Raw genomic sequence first — 12,317 nt, 5'->3', positions numbered from 1 at the left:
CCCAGGAGCTATTGCCCCATCCCTGGATTTCCTGTCCAAAAGCCCAAGACTACACGACTGTTCATTGTGGGATACTATATTGTGGTATACCATACAGACAAACGTATTTGTAAAATAATAATAAAAAAAAAGCGGGGACACTGAGGACTGAGGTGCATTGGTGTGCAAAAGTCGCCAACACGGTTGCCACTTGACATCACAAGGACCCCCCTCCCCGACAGAGGTTTAGCAGACTGTTATTGTTGAGACACCTTTTGAAAACCTATGGACTTAGACACATTGGACGTCTAACTGATGATAGGCATAACGGTTGTTATTTATGCTTTTGTTCTACCAAAGGCTACATAGGGTCTCCTTCTTTGATTCCCTAATGTTTCAATGATCATACCACGACACTACTGATTGTACCAATTTAGGTAAAAACAAGATGCCAACGCTCTGCTGATGCCCTAGCTGAAGAGTTCCAAACTTCTACTGGCATTAATATCATGGAATGGGTTTCCATGGCCAAGCAACTGCATGCAAGCCTCACATTACCAAGTACAATGGCAAGCGTCAGATCGAGTGGTGTAAAGCACGCCACCACTACACATGGGGTAATTGTATGGGGCTGTTCTTCAGGGGCTGAGCTCCTGACTTCCAGTGAAGGAAGTCTTACTGTTTGAGCCTACAAACACATTTTGGACATCCTGATGTTTCCAACTTTGTGGGAACAGTTTGGGGAAGGCCCTTTCTATTCCAGCATGACTGTGCCCCAGCGCACAGGGTCCATAAAGAACTTGACTGGCCCGCACAGAGCCCTGACCACAAACCCATCGAACATCTTTGGGAGGCGTTCTTATTCAACATCAGTGCCTGATCTCACAAATGCTCTACTGGATGAATGAGCAAAAATCCCCATAGAAACACTCCAAAATCTTGTGTAAAGCCTTCCCAGAAGGGGACCAACTACATATTAATGTCTATGTTTTTAGAATGCAATGTCATAAAATCCCTGTTGGTGTTATGGTCACGTGACAAAATCATTTTCCCCATTCAAATGTTTGGTTCACAAAGATCTGCATTATCTGGCCAATCAATGGCTATTGTTTGATTGTACTGTAATATAAGCTTATAAAATCACATTCAACGGGATACAAACAATTTCTGTTACCTTTATCCATTATCTATATTGTGTTTTAGTTGTCATTTTGTCTCATGTACAGCTGAAAAGTGCCCTCAACGCTAGAACTAGGAATTTAATTCTCTAAATAACGTGATCTCTACACATGATAAAACTTAGACAAGGTAGCCCTATACGGTATTTTATAGACAGTTCATTTGAAAAAATCCACATATAAATAAGATATAAATGGAGGAGACAAAGACATGATCAAAATAGACTACCCAGCTTCAAGCAATTTCCTTGTGGATGATTTTAAGAAGAATATCTTTCAGGTCCCTGATGGATAGCTTCTTGATTGGCTGTTATGAAAACCATAAAAATACTCTATGTAGTTGCCCCTTTGAGGGTTGTTCTTACAATCGATAGCTGCAGTGTTATCTTGGGAGCACGTTATCTTGCGTGTTTCTTCAGTTCCCTGGCAGGATATGATATTTTGCTCTGTAGCAAACACCTGCAGCCCTTGCGGTCCTCTAATGTTTCTGGCTTAAGAAATCACAACGGCCATGTCTGTGTCTTCCTCACTAAGATCAACTTTTTATTCAACGTTCAATATATGGTCACATGCTAGTACTGGAATAGCTTCATGTATTACCATCTAGGCAGTAAATGGCATTAGAACAGGTCCCAAGGGATAGTGTGCAGTCAAGTATACAGAAGAGGTGCCGTTTCACACCACTGGCTTTATTATTCATTATAAAGGGCCAGCACTGACATGTTTTTCCTCCTAAACAGCTGAGCTGACTTATACTATAACTATACCGTATACAAGGCCAAGCAAACTCCTCTTGTGGGAGAAGCTCACCGAGATCTTGCCTTTGTCACACATAGCCCTTGCTACAGATTAAATCACAACTTGTTATTAACTAATAATTTGAAATTCTCTGCAATTTCTTGAAAGAGGTGACCACATCAACCACTTTTCCAGGACACTTATTTATTGATCTATATAGCACCATCATATTCCACAGCACTGTACAATATGCCTACAGGACATAACAAGTAGATAAGCATTTTGTTTGAGTAAATATTATTTTAGAGCCATTAAAAATTGCAGAATAAAATCCTCCCCATAACTACAATAAACCATGTCTGTTAACCCCGCAGGCAGAACACGCTGTACAAAATGTACAATTAAATTTACTGTACTGTTTCAAAAAACTAATTGCTTAATTTTGCTGTACTGAGGAAACAATGGCAAAGAGCTAATTTCCATTGTATTTTTTTAATAATTCTAAATTTTCATACAACGTGCATAGGGAGGCAGAAATCCAATTACTTCATTGTTAAATAATGCAGAGCTCACTGTAATATTTTATGACCAGTTCTTGGTGAAGGGTAACATTATCTCGTAGACATTATAACTTGACAATTGGAAATAATGGCTTTGCATAGGGAACTGAAGGCTAGGCATGATGGGATTTCTGGTCCACAGGAGGGCAGATAAGACCATTATAAAGTATTTGCTTTATATAAAAAAGAATGAAAACGAACACAGCACCCTCTCTCTCTCCGAAGGAATCCTTCACTTAAGCTCTAATGAGCCCATTAAGGACTAACATACCCTATGCTGTTGTAGGTGCTGTAGAAGTATTGTTTGTGGATGATTCTCTTCTCCATGCTTTTGGCATTGTTTTAAATAAAGGAGATACGTATATATTCACACAATTAGCACATTTTGTACATTAATTAAACAGTTAAGGTTTTTATGCATCAATAAAAATATTTTATGGCAGCATAGATGCCTCTTTTAAAGAGACATTAAACTTCAATGGCACATAGATCGCTTGGGATGAAGCCATCAATCTGTGGAGCGGTGTGATAGAAAAGGAGTGCTCAAGGGCAAAGCGAAATAAGAACACATTGGCTTAATCCCTAAACATTTTGTAACCCTGATTTGCAGTAATTTGTAATATTAACTTTACATGAAATGTGCTAGATATGCTTTTAAAGTATTTGGCAAAATAAATAGAAAAATGGAGAGTGTGGAGAGCCAGTACGCGTGGAGGGCAAATCGACCATTCTCCCAATCAATTCCTGCCATGGAGAGATTCCAGCTGGGGTGGACCTGTGCATACATTACAGAACGCCCCAGAGTTTAAACACATTTATTACTGTGTAAAATGAGGAGCAGCTGATCCTTTTCATTCTTAGATCGTCTGCAAGAAATAAGGAATGTGGGAAGCTGGCTAGCTCTGGAAAACCGCAAGAGATGAAGCCAGCCCTTCCAAAAATTCTCTGATCATGAAGCATTGTTACTTCTATTACTCACCAAGGCTGAAGGCAGTGTCTCACCCCGTGCACAGCCTCCAGCAGAAGGATACTCGCGTCTGGCCATAAGATGTCTCTTTATATTCTAGACTGCCACATTCATCAGAAATGAATGCAGCTGGGGAGTTCAATCATAGCATCTATTTAACTGGTTTTCTCCAGAGCAAGGTGTCGGGGTCACAATATTTAATGGCAGTTTGCTGTGCACAGAATCACTTCATTTGGTATGTTAATTATTAAACAAGTGTTTATGCTCATACTGTGACAAGCTGCATGTCAGCATGGACAGAAGGCAGATCAGAGGAGGGTCATCCAATAAAAAGGTGATATGTGCAAGAAGAGATCAGACAATCAGAAAGGAGTAAGCAAATACACCATTATACATCATATTCACAAAGGTCATTTTATATTTATCAACACACAAATAATTAGTAGAAATTTTAATATGAAAACTGTTACATTAACAACACAATAAACCAATTTCTGCACTTCAATTTCTATCAGTACTGATGGTAAGGAACAATGTTTTCTCAATTGCGATAGAGATCCTTACACACATCATGTATGCGTCTTAACACTTAATGAAAAGGATGATGTGTTAATCTTATCTTTTATTTATATACTTTGTGTGTCTGTTTTCTGTCAGACTAGATTATTATATACTAGATGACAAACAGATCAACAGACATAGGCACACAGATAAACCTTGTCTATTAAACAAGCTCTGAATCGACTATACATGGTAATCTAACATGGTGTATGCTAGACATGTTATACTAACACATCACGGATGCTCCGACATGCCACAGGCTATGCATGGCACTGTCTATAATAGACTATACGTTAACATGTCACAATAAACGTAGCATGTAGTTATATGCAATTGCTTATACATGTTAAACTCATACCATACTAGATAATACAGACACCCGAGGTCTCACTCCAGCCCTTTGGCTACTAAATAAATGCCTTTGGTAGCCAAGAAAAGAAAACCTTACTCATAAAACAATCCAGCAATCTGAAACACCTCCTAAACAACCCACAGCCAGAACTACTCAGATATAATCAACTGACATATACTTCATCAGCAAATCCTAAGGGAGAGCTTTACACGGTGCAACATCTTGTGAGTGTTCGATCAGAAATACAAACGCGGAAGTCAAACATTTCCATCGCTGCATTTAATGGCAGCCGAAGAAGAAAAGCAGCATAAGATGATCGCACTCTGGGCAGCAACTGTTTTACCCGACATGATAAAAACTCCTATGCATGTATTTATAAAAACCTAGCTGTGTGCAACATACAGCAACCCAAAAGGTTCATCTCCCACTGTCTCTCTGAGTCTCCGGGAGGCTCGCCCGGTATGGCTTGCTGGCCTATGTTAGCCAACATAGCAGCACCACCGCTGGTGTATTTAATAAAAACAGCAACATAAATATGAAGGATTAAGCTGCAAAAGAGAGCCATGTCCCACCTGGCTCCTAGATTCACCGCAAGCCAACATAACACACTAATCCTACATGTATTTCTGCACCGATTTGTGTTTTTCTCACTAATGCTCAGCATTACTGTATAATAGAAGACGTAAAGAGCTGTATAAGAGCTGCAGACTGAATACATTACAGTAAAAGGTTTGATTTTCAGTTATACCCTTACCTCCACATGATGCTAAGCCAGGACACTTCCTATTCTTTAAACCCTTTCATGACATATCACGCCTTCATGAAAGCAGTGGGCTTTAAAGAGTCAACGACAGCATGGCATTTAAATAGTAGCGATCCCAACACCGTGGGAGACTTCTGCTAAATACAAAAGCCTCGCATTTACACTAAAGCCCAAGGTGTAGGGCAGAGAATATGGCGGGTCAGTCAATGACGAGTACCTTATCCAATTATCTGAAAATTGTAAAACGAATAGAAAAATGTGCCCACAAACCTGTTAAATTCCCACCCAAATAAAAAAAAATAATAATAATAAGGAAAAACCCACAAGCATTTACCTACATTTATTTAAATGACCTTTTCTGGACTACAACTCCCATGACCTTTGTCCAGGCTTACGAAAATACTGATAGAAGTTGCAGTCCACAAAAGCAGATGCCCAGCTGTACAAAGCCGGTGGTATACTTATAGAAATTGGTAGCTTTTTCTTTTGATTGGGTATTTTTTAGTGTATTTATGACATTTAACTCCAACCCATGTGTGCCTACCCTGCCGTATGTTCTGTATTGTCACTCACATGGGCTTTGTGTGTAGTGATATATATACGCATACATATGATGCATTTACTAAAGAGGGGTCAAGACTTTTCATAAAAATATTTAGTTATTTTTTATGATTGGTTTAGCATGTATGAGGAAATAATCATGGTTGAAGAAACAGTAAAAATACAAAAAAGATCCAGATTTTAGAAAACAATATACCTTTCATAATACACAATTCTGGAGGTGTTCCACAGTAAACATGTTCTGCTTTATATTGATCTGTCCATGTATACTGTATCTTCTACATTTGTCATGAAACCAACAAAAAAAAGTATGTGTGGCCATTTATAACATACATTTCCTATGATATAGACGCTAGAGCATTTTTTGGTTTAAATAGTACTTTCCTGGTACCCAACGTGATACAAGTACATAGAACATTATTTGTACCAGCTATTATTCTGCATGTGCCATCCCCAGTGCCTGATAGAAACCCATGGGTCTAGAACATTAAGATTTGGCCAAATCGAACTCTTAGTACCTTAGGTTTTTGAAACAAAAGCATATTTTCTGAGGTAATTCAGTCTGCCCAGATATCCTTCCTGTATCCTGTGAGACAAAAACTACGGACTTAAGACTTTCCGGTTACCTCCTCTGTGAAGTGCGGACGGAAGCACAAGCTACAAGCATATGGAATCTGGGCAAATCCCAGTAACCGCAGAACACTTGTGGTCCAGAATTCCCACAGCCTGGCTGTCTGATGTGCAATTTAGGTTTAACACTGCTTATTTTTCCATATTTTATAAAAAAAAAAGTAACTGATAGAATTCATCTTCACTTCTTTAATAGAGGCAATGTCTGAAAATAGTTTAACAGAGATACATTCCTTCGAGTTTAAGCTGGCACACTTATAACTGCTATGGAAACTTTTCAGGCACAGTAAAGGCAGGGTCATTGGAATGGAAAAAAACACAACTCTTCAACACACCATCACACTGCGTTTTTGGAACCTTTTTCATGAACTCTACATAATGTTTATTCTTACAGATTTCAAAATCTGTTATCCTCTCTATGAAGAGAAAAGTATGATATTACTTTTGATATCATTCTTCTTGAAGCATTTACAGGCATACCCCATATTAATGTACACAATGGGTCCAGAGCATGTATGTAAAGAGAAAAGTACTACCGGTTTCAGTTATTAATGCATGCACTGCACTGCAATCGTCATTTCCAACGCAAAACTCTCAAAAGACATGCAAAAGATAAAGTGCTGGTGTCATGCTGTTCTGAGTCTGTTCTCACGAAGTGAATGTATTTAAACACGGGAATGGTTGCGCTATAACTATGTCCTTATTCGCAAGTCACGGTCCTTATACCCCGGAATGCCTGTAAAAGCAAGAAACTGTTGTCCGTTGCTAGCAGTGCTATTCCTTTCTAAAATTATTTTCCATGAAATATTGTTCTGCAGCCTCCTTAATAATCTCTTACCTAGATTGTAATGAAGTGGAGTGAATCGTATGAATGGTCGGTAACTTTGTATGATGCAATTCAAGTGTAAGAAGTTCCCGGTTACTGGAGCTTGAAGGTCATAATTAATTGATGAGATGACACGGCGTATGTAACGCTCTGAAAAGATGAGGTCATACTATTTTAACAACGGCCGTTTTGGAATCTAAAAGCACTAGCTGGGCATCACTCCTTGAGGTCTATTTTTTCCTGAAAATACTGTAGAAATGTCAGCTGTGATGTTGGTGAACTTTTAATGAAGCTGTTTTGGTCTAAAGGTGATGACATCTCTTTCATTTGAATGGCACTTCCATACTTAGTGATTAGATGGGCATATAATGAACAACACAATTACAACCTCTTCCTGGCTTGGGTAGAACAATGAGTTTGGTCATGATAAAGTGCACATGGTTTAATCTTTTTATATAACAACTCTTATTTTCCTACAGCTCAGTAAAGGTGCGATAACAGAATACGTAATCACATAATAATGTCATCGAAAGTTGCTGGCTGAAAATAAACCTTAATATGGTTTTACAACGATTGTTCTCACAAACCCACTTTCAGTTTTCAAAGGAATAATAAAATGTATTTTTCATGGAAAATGTGAAATAATCACTTCTTTATGCTGTGTGCTTTATACATCATTTCCATTGGAAATTCTCATTGTACAGCGTCTATCTTAAAGACGTCCGTTAAGAATGGGGTGCGTGCGCTTTCCCACAATGCACTGCTGTCAGGCCACACTGGGGATTGAACAAACAACCCTGCTTTTGGTTGGTACTATACCTAATCAGTAGGCCAGCAGGTGGGCTTTAGGGTCGCTGGTTTCTGCCTCCCTATTGACATTGGCTTCAGGGCTGGCTATGCACACCTGGGGCTTGCTAGGTTATCATGGCCTTATATCTTCCTGGGCATGCTCCTAATCCATGGCTACTCCCCTACTTTCCTCCGGAGGCTTGTGATATTTCTTTAGGTTATTTTGGATTTAACCCTTGGCGGGGACTTTGACTCTGAACAAGCTTTGCCCCGTTGTACTGCATTTGATTTTGATCACCAGAGATTTGACCTATTTGGTGTGGACTTTGACTTCTCTTCTGGATCATCCCCTAGTACTGTGGTACAGACCCCACCTGCAGTCTGCAATCATTTTTATGGGCAGAATGTCAGGTAGCTTCTTTGGTGGCTGCCCATAGTGTGCTGCCATGTTTTTTTTTATGTAGCTTTATATTTGGTGTCTCAAACGTAGGCTTACCCAACTACAGATTGTTTTGTGAGTCTTTGTACAGCATTGAAATCATCATAAGTTGAATAGGAAAGTGTCTTCCATCTTGCTGAAATCACAGTTTTAATTGCATTTTAATTAGGAGTAGGCAGTATTATTTAACACTTTTCAAGCTGTACAAAGTTAACCCTGGAACATCCTTTTCAGTTGTAACAAGATTTCATTCTTTCTCCAATTTAGTTGAGTTCCATTAGAGCAGTTTCACGGTCTGTAAATTTTAAAAAGCATTGCATATATACGGTATTATTCATTGGTTTTATGCTACAAAAATCTTTATAATGTGGAAAAAGGGATTATAATTACAGTAAAAGCAGCACCAAATAAATGTACAATGTGAAAAAATAATTTGCAATAAAAATGGTATCAGCCGGGCGCGAGTGCGCAATATCTACATACTGCCCTTAAAGGTGCTGTTCCACTTACACAAGACAGTTACTGCGCTCCCTAGTATACCTAGTAAATAAAACAGATTAAGAGAATCTGTCATTTTATTTATTCCTCTAAAAATGTAATTAGGTAAAAAAACCATGTCAAATAAACAAAGAAGCCTTATCAGCTTCTACAGCAACAACCTTTTTGTAACAAATGAGTTCCCAGCAAAAAATATGAATGAGGAAAATATCACGATTATTTATTTCTGGCACAAGTTTGGGCATTCAACAGTATTGATTTTAGTTACAAAAATTCAGTAGGTAGAACATCACCTTTAATTAACATTTGGCTTAATATTACAATAATCCACAAACCACCAAGCTTGATGCGCTGCACCTGGTCATAATGTGATCTATTACGCCGCCATTTACAAAATCAAGTGTAGCTTCATATTATAGATTATAAGCTTGCGACCAGAGCCCTCTTTACCTAATGTATTTGGTACTCAAGACCGGGTGTCTGTCAATAATATTTTTGTCATACTCTTTAAATGCATGTCTTGAAAGGAGTGCAGTTTCTTTATCTAATACTCCTTCCATAATATCTGTACTATACTCTTGCAAGGGCTACTCAATATATTTTATTTTGGGAAATCGTGCTACTCACATTTGTAATATTTTTCTGCATGACATTATCTTGCTGCTATTGAATTCTATGCGCTAATATTGTCAATTAATTACACTTCAAATGTGGCATATGGGGTTTTCATTTTAAATGCACATTCTTGCAATTATCAATGTTAAACCTCACTTACCATATTATTGGCCCATACTCTGTAGATTAAACTCTTATCAGCGTGTTCACACTTTGGTATTACAGGCAGTCTTCATAGTTACAACAGGTTTTCCAGGACATGATTTAATTTATATAAAATACCGTATTATAAGACGACCCCCCAAATCTGAATATTAATTTAGGAAAAAAAAAGAAAAAGCCTGAATATAAGACGACCCTATAGGAAAAAAGTTTTACCAGTAAATGTTATTCATCTAAACTAATTTTTTTTTAATAAAAGCTGTGATTGAGAAAAATATTTTGGTTTTATTTCCTTCTATTTTCCAACCTGCCCCCCAGTTATTTACATCTGCCCCAGAAATGCCTTAATACCCCCTATATGCCACTGTGCCCCATGATATGCCTTTTGACCACCTATGTGCCACTCTGCCTCCAGAAATGCCTTATACCCCTATATGCCACTCTGGCATTTAGAGGGTTAAATGGCATATTATGGGGAAGTGTGGCATATAGGGAGGTTTAAGGCATTCAGGAGGCAGAGTGGCGTATAGAGGGTTAAAAAGGCATTTCTGGAGGCAGAGTGGCATTAAGGGGGTTAAAAGGCATTTCACAGAGCACTCTGCCTCCGGAAATCCCTGTCATGTAGCCGGGGCAGCGTGTAGATCCCACGCACTTCCGCTGCAGCAGGAAGGAGGTGTGGCTAGCAGCGGGGGTTGTCTGCGTCCATCGCGGAGACCTTCCCCGGCTGTCAGAGATCTGAGTTCCCCGCACCGGTGCCAGTGCCGCACCGGTGCGGGGAACTCTGATCTCTGACAGCCGGGGAAGGTCTGCGCGATGGACGCAGACAACCCCCGCTGCTAGCCACACCTCCTTCCTGCTGCAGCGGAAGTGCGTGGGATTTACACGCTGCCCCGGCTGCACACCGGGGACTCAGAAGTACCGGTAAGTGGGGCGGGGGCGGGACGGATCTTAGTCATCTCTGGATCTTAGTCGTCTCATAGTCAGACCTATTTGAGGTCTGATTATAAGACGACCCCGATTATAAGACGAGGGGTATTTTTCAGAGCATTTGCTCTGAAAAAAACCTTGTCTTATAATCGAGCAAATACGGTATATTAACAGGTTTGTTTCCCACCTGGGTTCATAGATGTCACATTTTTTCTTTTGTTTTTACCCAAAACTGTAGACATCTAGGACTACTTTGCACCTGGAATTTGACTATACTCATAACAACTCAAATGGAATTACTTTAGTCTGTTTACTAAGATACTACATGACAATTCATTTCCAAACTTCGTTTAAAACAAGCTATCAGCATTTCAGTACATTTATATGCTCTGACTATTAACATTTAAAATGTTTCAGTGTAGAAACAAGTTAATTTGTTCCGTGGATGGAATCAGACTATACAGAAAGAATAACCATGTCAGGGCTGCATTAACTTAGACCGGTGCTGGTCTCAAGTAATGGGAGGTAGAGCAGAAAGCCACCAGGCTGGCCAGCCTGAACAAACCCGCAGATGCATGGAGTGAGCGAGGCCAGTTACACTGTAAGCAAGCAGCCTGCGCTGTGATTTACTATTAAAAACATCTCTGTTCTATTCAGTGCTAGATTAACTGGCAACGTAAAGTTAAACTGCGGCGTAAGCCAAAGCAAACATGCATATCCTGTATGGCTTCCCTTAGTCTTAAGGAATACATTCCAGCATTTCAAACCCTACTCAGTCTCTATATAAATGGGCACGGATACATTCTGGTTCCAGCAATGAGATGTGAGCTCGTATATATTAGCAGAGCAGTATATTATTACTGTGTACAGCATGATTTAAAGGCACAGGAACACCATTTATTGTGAAAGCAGTATTTAGCAGTACATACAACTGTATGTCTCAATACAAGGTCTATTTGGTTTAAGGAAGAAAGGCTCTCCACCTCCCTATCTATCTTACCTGTCAAGGGCTCAGTATTACAACATACCATAAAGTCACACCCATTAACTAGCCTTCAAGGCAAGAAAAAAAGCCTCCTCTGCAGACTGCAACTACCATCACGCCCTGACAAGGTATTGCTTCCCGAAGAATAAGAGTTAAAGAGGTTGCCTGCTACTGCTTCACAATATGGAACAACAGATGTTTTTGTGATATTGTCTTGCATATAGTTTTGCTGCTGGCCCTTTAATGATCATAATACTGCTTTTAAAACTCTAGATGTGGCTTTTTGTTATCATCTGTCGTTCATAAAGGGAGGTAAGGTAACATGAGGGCCCACAAAACCGAACAGAGAGCTGAGCTAGTATTAAGAAACATGGTGGTTATATATAGAGAGCAATTATGTGGCAGAGTAATAAAAGTTGGACCAACATTTCATTAATTGCTACAGTGACTGCATCGCTTTTTCTGCTTTGTACCAGAACGGCTCACAAAGGGACGCCCCGTCTGTCACATGCATGCGCTTTAAAGATCTGGGACTTACTGCCAGAAGCGTTTCATTTTTTTGTTCTTTCCCGTGTGCTTCGATATCATAAAACAGCATTATCCAATGTACCAGTGTCTTTAGACAGGCATGTAAAAAGGCAGAGACTGCATTATAAATTATAAAGCTCATTATAAGAGGCTTTTCAGAACGTGGGCTGTGATCCGCCATAACATGAGAAGAAAACGACACATGAAGAAGTTACACATGCATTGCTTCTAATGGATGCCCTTCAACATAAAAGAATAA

Source organism: Sceloporus occidentalis, unplaced genomic scaffold (genome assembly GCF_023333645.1).
Source record: "Sceloporus occidentalis isolate IW3139 unplaced genomic scaffold, rSceOcc1.0.p SCAF_107, whole genome shotgun sequence".
Classification (NCBI taxonomy): domain Eukaryota; kingdom Metazoa; phylum Chordata; class Lepidosauria; order Squamata; family Phrynosomatidae; genus Sceloporus; species Sceloporus occidentalis.
This window is presented reverse-complemented; position numbering follows the sequence as displayed.